Source organism: Cebus imitator, unplaced genomic scaffold, assembly GCF_001604975.1.
Source record: "Cebus imitator isolate Cc_AM_T3 unplaced genomic scaffold, Cebus_imitator-1.0 Scaffold355, whole genome shotgun sequence".
In the NCBI taxonomy this organism is placed as follows: Eukaryota; Metazoa; Chordata; class Mammalia; order Primates; family Cebidae; genus Cebus; species Cebus imitator.
Genome location: NW_016107670.1, coordinates 1,105,751 through 1,115,362, shown reverse-complemented (window position 1 = coordinate 1,115,362; position 9,612 = coordinate 1,105,751).

Here is a 9,612-nt window from a genome sequence, read left to right as displayed (position 1 = left end):
TAGTAGAGACGGGGTTTCACCATGTTGACCAGGATGGTCTCGATCTCTTGACCTCGTGATCCACCCGCCTCGGCCTCCCAAAGTGCTGGGATTACAGGCTTGAGCCACCGCGCCCGGCCTTTTCTTTTCTTTTTTAATGGAGTTTTGCTCTTGTTGTCCCGGCTGCAGTTCAATGGCATGATGTCTGCTCACTGGCAGCCTCCACCTTCGGGATTCAAGCAATTCTCTGGCCTCACCTTCCCGAATAGCAGGGATTACAGGTGCCCACCTCCACGCCCAGCTAATTTTTGGTATTTTTAGTAGAGATGGGGTTTCACCATGTTGGCCACGCTGGTCTCGAACTCCTGGCCTCAGGTGATCCACCCATCTTGGCCTCCCAAAGTGCTGGGATTACATGCATAAGCCACCATGCCCAGCCAATTTATTCTTGCTCCAATTTATTTTTCATCTTATCAAAAGCGCCATCAGTCATCAAAGACATCAGCTCCTTCTTTCGCCTCATCTTCTGCCTTCCTCTCCTCCCAAATGATCTCTTAAGTCCTCTACAAAAATCCTAGAAATGCCTCTAGCATCCATGGCCACTGTGTTAATTCTGGCTTTCATTGTCTCTTGCATTATTGGCAGTTAACTTTAATGAATTGGCCCCTTGGAGTCTGCTCTTATCAACCTCTAACCGATGCTTCTTATGAAGCCAAATTACCATAGTGAAATACAAAGCTGGCCATGGTTGAACACTTTCTGGGGCTCCCTGTTGCCTAAATATGGCAAAATTTTTCATGTGGTCTGGAAGACCTTTCTCAATCTGATCTCAATGCACTTCTCAATCTTCCTTCATATCTACCCACCATAATGACCACACAACTCAAACTCTGGCCACCCCCAGAGGACTTGCTATTCTCCCCTCAAAAACATTCTTTTTGTACCTCCACACATTTGTTCATGCTATACTCTTTGTTTGTAAATCTTATATTTGAATCCCCATTGGCTACCTGGTAACTTTCTTCTTAATCTGAAAGACAGCTTAAATGCCACATCTCTGTCAAATCTTCTTTAATTTTCATTTTATTTTATTTTATTTGAGACAGAGTCTCACTCTGTTGCCCAGTGATCTCGGCTCACTGCAACCTTCACCGCCTGAGTTCAAGCAATTTTCCTGCCTCAGCCCCCTGAGTAGCTAGGATCACCCACCACCACGCCCAGCTAATTTAAATTTTCTTTAATAATCCCCAAAAACGTAGTTAGATCTTCCTCTGTATTTTAATACTATAGCTAATTAACTGTTATTATACCAATTATGCCATTTCATTATGATTTTTCTTACTTGGAAACTCCTTTATAATTTTTTTTATTTTAATTGACAAATAATAATTGTATATATGTATCGGATAACTAGGGAACTCTGAAAGATTAGATTGTATCTTCCTTGTATCCCCAGTTTCCAATACAATGTCTGACATAATCGGATTCAAATGCTTATGAATCAAACTAAATTGTTTAACTTTCTCCTAGTGATAATCAACATGAATTATTTTCATGTATAATCTTTTCACTTAGACTTCTAGCCATCAGAAAAACAGACTGGTTCTTGAACAATATAACATAGCACAAAGATGTACTGCTAAATATATAAAATGTAAATTACATAGTTATGTGAGAGCACTGTTTCCATATCTGCCCAGCAGCAGGTTGAACAGATCATATAAATGAGTATAGGATGTTTTATGCACAAAGGAACTTGAAAAGAATGAGGTAAAGTAAATCCAGTGACCCTCAAAAAAAAAAAAAGTGTTTTTTTTTTTTAATCAGAAGACTATACATGAGGATATAGTCAGGGCAAGAAGTAGTCCTACTTAATGAGCTAATATTACAGGCAACCAGTGGACAGAATGGTAACTATGTATGCTTACTAGCACTGCGAGATGTTGCTAGGCAGTAGCAATGATCATGTTGCAACTACTGTTGACTTGTTTGGGCCCTTTTGTTAATATTTTAATTTTTTTTTTTTTCCAGAGATAGGATCTCGTTCTGTTGCCCAGGCTCGAGTGCAGTGGCAGGATCATAGCTCACTGTAACTTCAAACTCCTGAGCTCAAACAATCCTCCCCTCTCAGCTTCCCAAGTAGTAGGGATTACGGGCATGAGTCACTCAACCCCATTCCTGTTTGGGGCTTAGAAGAAGAAACATTTTCAACTCTGTGACCCAAATTTTCAGTATTCAAACGTGTGCGTAAACTGTAGAGAAGCAGTTGAGGCAGAATTGTGGAACAGAAATAGGACAGCCTGGATTTAAATCCCAGTTCTGAACTCACTACCTCTGCTGGCCTTTGGCAAGAGACCTCACCCTCGAGAATCCTCAGCTCAACTTGCTCTAAGATAGGACAGAACCTGCTTCATGAGGCTGTAAGACTTGAGCTGAGAATAGTGCCTGGCTTGGAGCAAGCCCTTATTAAATGCTGTCTACTGTTACCTGTTGACATTGTTAATGTATTTATTACGATGGCTCATAGTGAAACCAAAATGCTAACTTCATGTTATCACCATTCCCCGTCACAGGTATAAACTTCTAAAATTGACAGATTAATTTGCATAGTTTTGGTTCTTACACTCCTGTGAACATCCACTATATGGATCAGAGAAAAATAATAGAAACTTAAATGTAGCTGAGTTATTTTTTCTCTCTCTTCAATTGTCCAAAAACATACTCCTGCTCTTGCCACTGTGATGTATAGAATGGGAAATAGATGCTAGGAAAATCAAATCATAATAATTATTTTATTTTTCTGAGGACATCAGATTTGTGCAGGAGTATCTCTCAATAGATATCCCTACAGAAATCTGATGTCCTCAGAAAAATAAAATAATTATTATGAAGTTTGCTTGGGTGGTAAAATGAAGTTTAGCTGAGGTTGCAAAACCTGATTAAGCAGACAGATAAAGAAAATAACAACTCCATTACAGACACTCACAAATTGAGAGTAAATTACGGCAAAGTTCAGGTGGATGAGGCAAATTCAGGATATATAAAGATACAGAAGAGGATTAACTTCTATCTGATCAAAATTAAATGAGATAATAGCCAGAGGTGTTTATACTGTATAGGCATGTAGAATTTCATGGTATATCCAAACATTGCTTCAGCAATCAGATACTTGTATAATCTCCCTCTTGGGAAGAAAAAAACAATAACTACGACTCATGACATAATTGTTTTTATCTAGTTATCATTGTTTGACAGTTGCACAAGGCAGATTTTAACACTTCCCTGTTAGGGATGTTGGGATAATTAGTGTTTTCAACGATGTTTTGAGCTGCTAAAAGCTAGAAGCAAATATAGGGGTGAGATGTCATGGTTACCAGACACAACTATTACTCATCTTCCTTGTAATCAAGGAGATATCGGGCCCAGAGCCCCTTTCTAACATACCTGTTGAAGAATGAGTTGATATTTCTCAGCCAAATGAAAGCTTTCAGTTGTCCAAAATAACAGATTCCTCCTAAATACATTGAGGTCTGGTTTTGCACCCAGCATCAGTAACTTTCTACTTGCTAAATCCATCTGGACACTTCTTAGTATCCAAAGCATTTGACCTAGTTGTTGACATTCTTTCTTTAGCCATTTTTTCTGTTGTTGTTTCTGTGTTTCTATTCAGATGGCACAATCATGGTGGGTGATTTGACTTTCAAAAATGTAACCACTCTTTTTTTTTTGTGACCACCATGATATCACATTTTTCTGGGTTTTCTTACTTACTTTGCAGATTCTTTCTCTACACATCCCACAAGTTTGTTCCTTTTCTAGGACCTGCTCTTTCCTTTCTGAATTCTCTCTTCCTGAGCAGTGTCATGTGTTACTCCACCGCTACAGCTTGGATGAGAAACACTGAGTGCTGTAGGAACTCAGAATATGGCCTGGTCATTACAGAAGGTATCAGGAAATAAGTGGCATTTGAGTTTATCTAACAATATGGGAAAAGAGGGGTCTTACAAAGTTGCTGGTATGAGTTCTTTTTGTGAAAAATTCTGTCTCTCATTCTACTGTCTATTCCAGCTTGCTCTTTATAACAGAAATATTTTCCTCTAAAGGAAATTTATTCATTTTCATTCTAGTGCCTCAAATCTGAATGAAGTTCACATGAAACAGTTACAGAAGAAAAATTTCCCAGGCCACGCACAGTGGCTCATACCTATAATCCCAGCACTTTGGGAGGCGAGGCAGGTGGATCACCTGAGGTCAGGAGTTCAAGACCAGCCTGATCAATATGGTGAAACTTCATCTCTACTAAAAATACAAAAAATCAGCGGGGCATGGGGGAGCACGCCTGTAATCCCGGATACTAGGGAGGCTGAGGCAAGAGAATTGCTTGAACCCGGGAGACAGAGGTTGCAGTGAGTTGAGATCACATCCATTGCACTCCAGCCTGGGTGACAGAGGGAGACTCCATCTTAAAAAAAAAAAAGAAAAAAGAAAAATCTTCCAGGCTCATTTCTTACATCAAAATGTGTTCATCTGAGTTCAATATGGTATCAAACAGAGAAGCTGTGTGACTTCATTTGTCCTTCAATCTTTCAAACAAGAATTCTTTTTTCCTGTTTTCTTTTTTGAGACAGAGTCTTGCTCTGCCACCCAGGCTGGAGTGCAGTGGCTTGATCTAGGTTCACTGCAACCTCTGCCTCCCGGGTGCAAGCCATTCTCCTGCCTCGGACTCCCAAGTAGCTGGGATTACAGGCACCTGCCTCTGCACCAGACTAATTTTTGTATTTTTAGTAGAGACAGGGTTTCACCATCTTGGCCAGGCTGCTCTCAAACTCCTGACCTCATGATCCACCGCCTCAGCATCCCAAAGTGCTGGGATTACGGGCGTGAGCCACCACACCCAGCCCTTCAAACCAGAATTCTTATAAGGCAGAGTAGGGTCTTCTATTTGGAAAGAAAAGAATGCTTTTGGCCGGGTGCGGTGACTCACCCCTGTAATCCCAGGCAGGAGGCTGGGATTTGGGATGCTGAGGTGGGAGGATCACAAGGTCAAGAGATAGAGACCATTATGCCCAAAAGGTGAGACCCCCGTCTCTACTAAAAACACAAAAATTAGTTGGATGTGGTGGTGTGAGCCTGTAGTCTCCCCCATTTGGGAGACTGAAGCAAGAGAATCGCTCGAATCCAGGATGCAGTGGTTGCAGTGAGCTGAGATAATACCACTGTACTCCAGACTGACTACAGAGTGAGACTATGTCAAGAAAGAAAAGAAAAGAAAGAAAAGAAAAAAAAGAAAAGAAAAGAAAAGAAAAGAAAAGAAAAGAAAAGAAAGAAAGAAAGAAAAGAAAGAAAGAAAGAAAGAAAGAAAGAAAGAAAGAAAGAAAGAAAAGTATGCTTTTAATTGCATTTATTATAACAAAAAAGAATTGTGAAAAAGGAATTACACAACTTTTTAAAAATAAAAACAACTTTTTTTGTTGTTTTTCTTTTTTCAGACAGCTTGTAAGCCACTTAAACAGTATAAAAAGTTTAACTTTATAAGCACATCCCACAAGTTTATATATGTAATCACAATATATGTAATGTGATATGTATATATTACAAGCACAATTTTCCATAGTAGTACCAGAAAAGCTGGTTTGGGGGGTTGTGGATTGTGATAGAGTCCCCAAAGGATACAGGTGTTGCTGCATCTGACTCTGCAATTTTATTGTACATTTTTATATTTGTAAAGTGCTTTAAAATAACTCCTCCTGACAAGCACGTAAGCCAGATAACCATTATCATCCCAAATTTTCAAAAGATGAAATAGAAACAGAGATCAGTGAAGGTATCTGCCCTTTTCCAGTAGAAGATGGCACTGACACAAGAACAGAAAATCAAACACCGCATGTTCTCACTCATTGGCGGGTGTTGAACAATAAGAACACATGGACACAGGGACGGGAGCATCACACGCTGGGGTCTGTTGGGGGGCACCAAGGGAGGGACAGCAGGGGGGTGGGCAGGTTGGGGAGGGATATCATGGGGAGAAATGCCAGATATAGGTGACAGGGGGATGGAGGCAGCAAACCACATTGCCATGTATGTACCTATGCAACAATCCTGCATGATCTACACATGTACCCCAGAATCTAAAGTACAATAATAAATAAAATTTTAAAAATTATATTTTTCAATTAAATTTAATTTTTCCTATTTTCAGAAGAAACTAGAGAATTTATAAAGTTTTTCTTCTGATCTGTGCCTTTTATTCCTTTCTCAGTACTTTAACCTTAATACAATTAAATAAATGAAAAGCTATATGCAGAAAAAAAAAAGCAGAAGATGGCAAGTGGTAACAGATTTGAAATCACTGAGCCTGGAATTCTATTCTGCTGTATGAGTTGAAGTCCAGATCTACCCACTGGATGAGGGCTTCTCAGCACTTGCCAAATTTGAACAAGGCAGTGTACAATTAAGGCAGTGCATCCAGATAATTCAGGGCAAAATTTCCCTGTGACCCTGGAATCTCAAAAACAATGTAATCAAAATTATTTAACAAACTCATAACTTTATGCTTAGCTACTGAGCTGGGCCACCAAGATGCTAGTGTCCCATTGGAAAGGCAAGAGATTTAACTTACATTTGGTTGGGCTGAGGTAAAGTAAGGAGAGTGATTGGGAATTTTGCTTGTGTAAAAATGTCGCATTTTAATTTAATTTTTAAATAGATTTTTCTATGTCTTCATTTACGGAGACAGAAAGAGAGAGAGAAATTTTCACTAAATACACAGGCAAATTAGAAATGTTTCCTATGTCTTCAATTTGGACAATTCTCTTCACTGAAGAACCATTTTTATTTTATTCCTGGCTGCCCTTCTAGTGCCAGGGAAGCCTCTTTCTGTGAATATAATCTGATATCTCACTTATTAAAATAACTGACTCCCAGGAACAATTCCTCAGGGTCTGAAGCCTTCCACACTGGCCCAGCCGTGAAGGCCACAAATGAAGGGCACCCACCTGGGCTCCAGGTATTGCTCAATGACAATACCCATGAATGAGAAACTGAACAGCTGTTTTTCCTCTTTAGCTTCCTTCACACCAAAACACCGGAAGACCTGAGCGAGCACATCAGTGTCATAGGCAAATGACTCAGTGAGAATCTCGAATGTTTGCTAAGATCTCCTGCAGCAACCCAGATCAAAGAGGCTGACTCAAGGGCCCTACTCCCGCTGCAGGCCCGACTCACATTGCAAAGACCTTGAGGCATGTTGCCTCTGAAGTCTGGTTTCAGGTTACTCATAACCTAGATCTGGGAGACAAGGGTTAAGTGGTGGAAGTGTTTGCCTTTCATTTCTTACGAGTTTTTTTTGTTTTGTTTTGTTTTTTGAGACGGAGTTTTGCTCTCGTTACCCAGGCTGGAGTGCAATGGCACGATCTCGGCTCACCACAGCCTCCGCCTCCTGGGTTCAGGCAATTCTCCTGCCTCAGCCTCCTGAGTAGCTGGGATTACAGGCACGCGCTACCATGCCCAGCTAATTTTTTGTATTTTTAGTAGAGACGGGGTTTCACCATGTTGACCAGGATGGTCTCGATCTCTTGACCTTGTGATCCACCCGCCTCGGCCTCCCAAAGTGCTGGGATTACAGGCGTGAGCCACTGCGCCCGGCCCTTTTTTTTTTTTAAGAGTTGTCATTTCTTTGTTTAATGATTGTAAAATAAGTGCTCAACATAAAACATTTGGAAAGAACAGAAAGCTTTTTTTAAAACAGTAACAAAACAATCATCATAATCCCATCCAGAAGTAATCATTGTGAACACTTGTGTCATTTCTTTCTTTTTCTTTCTTTCTTTTTTTTTTTTTTTTCTTTTTTTTTTTTTTTTTTTGAGACAGTGTCTCATTCTGTCACCCAGGCTGGAGTGCAGTGGCATGATCTCAGCTCACTGCCAACCTCTGCCTCTGGAGTTCAAGTGGTTCTCCTGCCTTAGCCTTCTGAGTAGCTGGGATCACAGGTGTAAGCCACCACACCCAGATAATTTTTGTAATTTTTAGTAGAGAAGACATTTCAGCATGTTGGCCAGGCTGGTCTCAAACTACTGGCCTCAAGTGATCTGCTCGCCTCAGCCTCCCAAAGTGCTGGAATGATAGCAATGAGCCAAGGCACCTATCCTGTCATTTCTTTTAGACCAAGTTTCTCAACCTCAACGCAACTGACATTGTGGACTATTTAATGTTGTGGCAGCAGCTGTCCTGTGCACTGCAGGATGTTCGGCAGCATCCCTGGCCTCTACCTACTAGATGCCAATAGCACTTCGCTCCCCACCCCCAGTTGTGGTGACCAAAAATGTCTTCAGCCATTGTGAAATGTCCCCTTGGAGGTGAAATTCCCCTGCTTGAGAACCAATGCTTTTTTATTTTTTTCCCCCAAGACGGAGTCTCACTCTGTTTCCCAGGCTGGAGTACAGAGGCAGGATCACAGCTCACTGCAACCTCTGACTCCCGGGTTCAAGCGATTCTGCCTCAGCCTCCCAAGTAGCTGGGATTACAGGTATGCACCACCACACTCAGCTAATTTTTTTATATATTTTTTGTAGAGACAGGGTTTCATGATGTTGGCCAGGCTGGTCTTGAACTATTGACCTCAAGTGATCCGCCCACCTCAGTCTTCCAAAGTGCTGAGATTACAGGTGTGGGCCACCACATCCAGCTGAAAACCAATGTTTTAGAGAGTATGCTTTCAGGAAGCAGGAGCGTCTATTTGAGATTTATGTAGGGAAATTTGTGATAAGTTCCTAAGGAGTAACAGTTGAAGCTTTAATTTTACAAGTAAGCCAGGCATGGTGGCTCACACCTGTAATGCCAGCACTTTGGGAAGCTGAGGTAGGTGGATCACCTGAGGTCAGGAGTTTGAGATCAGTCTGGCCAACATGGTAAAACCCCACCTTTACTAAAAATACAAAAATTAGCTGGGTGTGGTGCTGGGCACCTGTAATCTCAGCTACTCAGGAGGCTGAGGCAGGAGAATCACTTGAACCCAGGAGGCGAAGATTGCAGTGAGCTGAGATTGTGCCATTGCACTCCAGCCTGGGCAATAAGAGCAAAACTCTGTCTCAAAAAAAAAAAAATTCACAAGTGAGAAGGCTAAAAGTAAGGTGACTTGCAGAAGGTCACCAGGTGGATTAGGGGTTGGACCTGCCTAGCTTCTGATCTACTGATATTTCCACTCTTCCCTTTGTTTAGTTCTTATACTTCATACTTGATTGTCACATATGTGGGTCACAATCACAGCAGTCTGTCTCTGTCTCTTGGATTTCAACCCTATGCCATTCCTAGTGTAAAATGGGATTCTTCCCTGATTTTTATGCTTTTCCTTGGCCAATAGTGACCAGTTGCACAGTAAAAGGTTCCTTTTAATTAAAAGGAAATCTGGTTTTCTCAACTTACAGTTGCTCTGCTTAGGGGAATTCAATGAATTCCTAGAAATGCTTATCTCTTACAATCCCATATCCCTCTGATTCTGTTGTCATTGGGCAGTAAACCAGTTATTTAGAGTATAGTTCTTTTTTTTTTCTTTTTGTTTTTTTATTCTTTGCCATGATCCATTCATCTAAATGTCAGCCCTACATTTTTCTTCATCACCTCTCCTGGAAAGCCTTT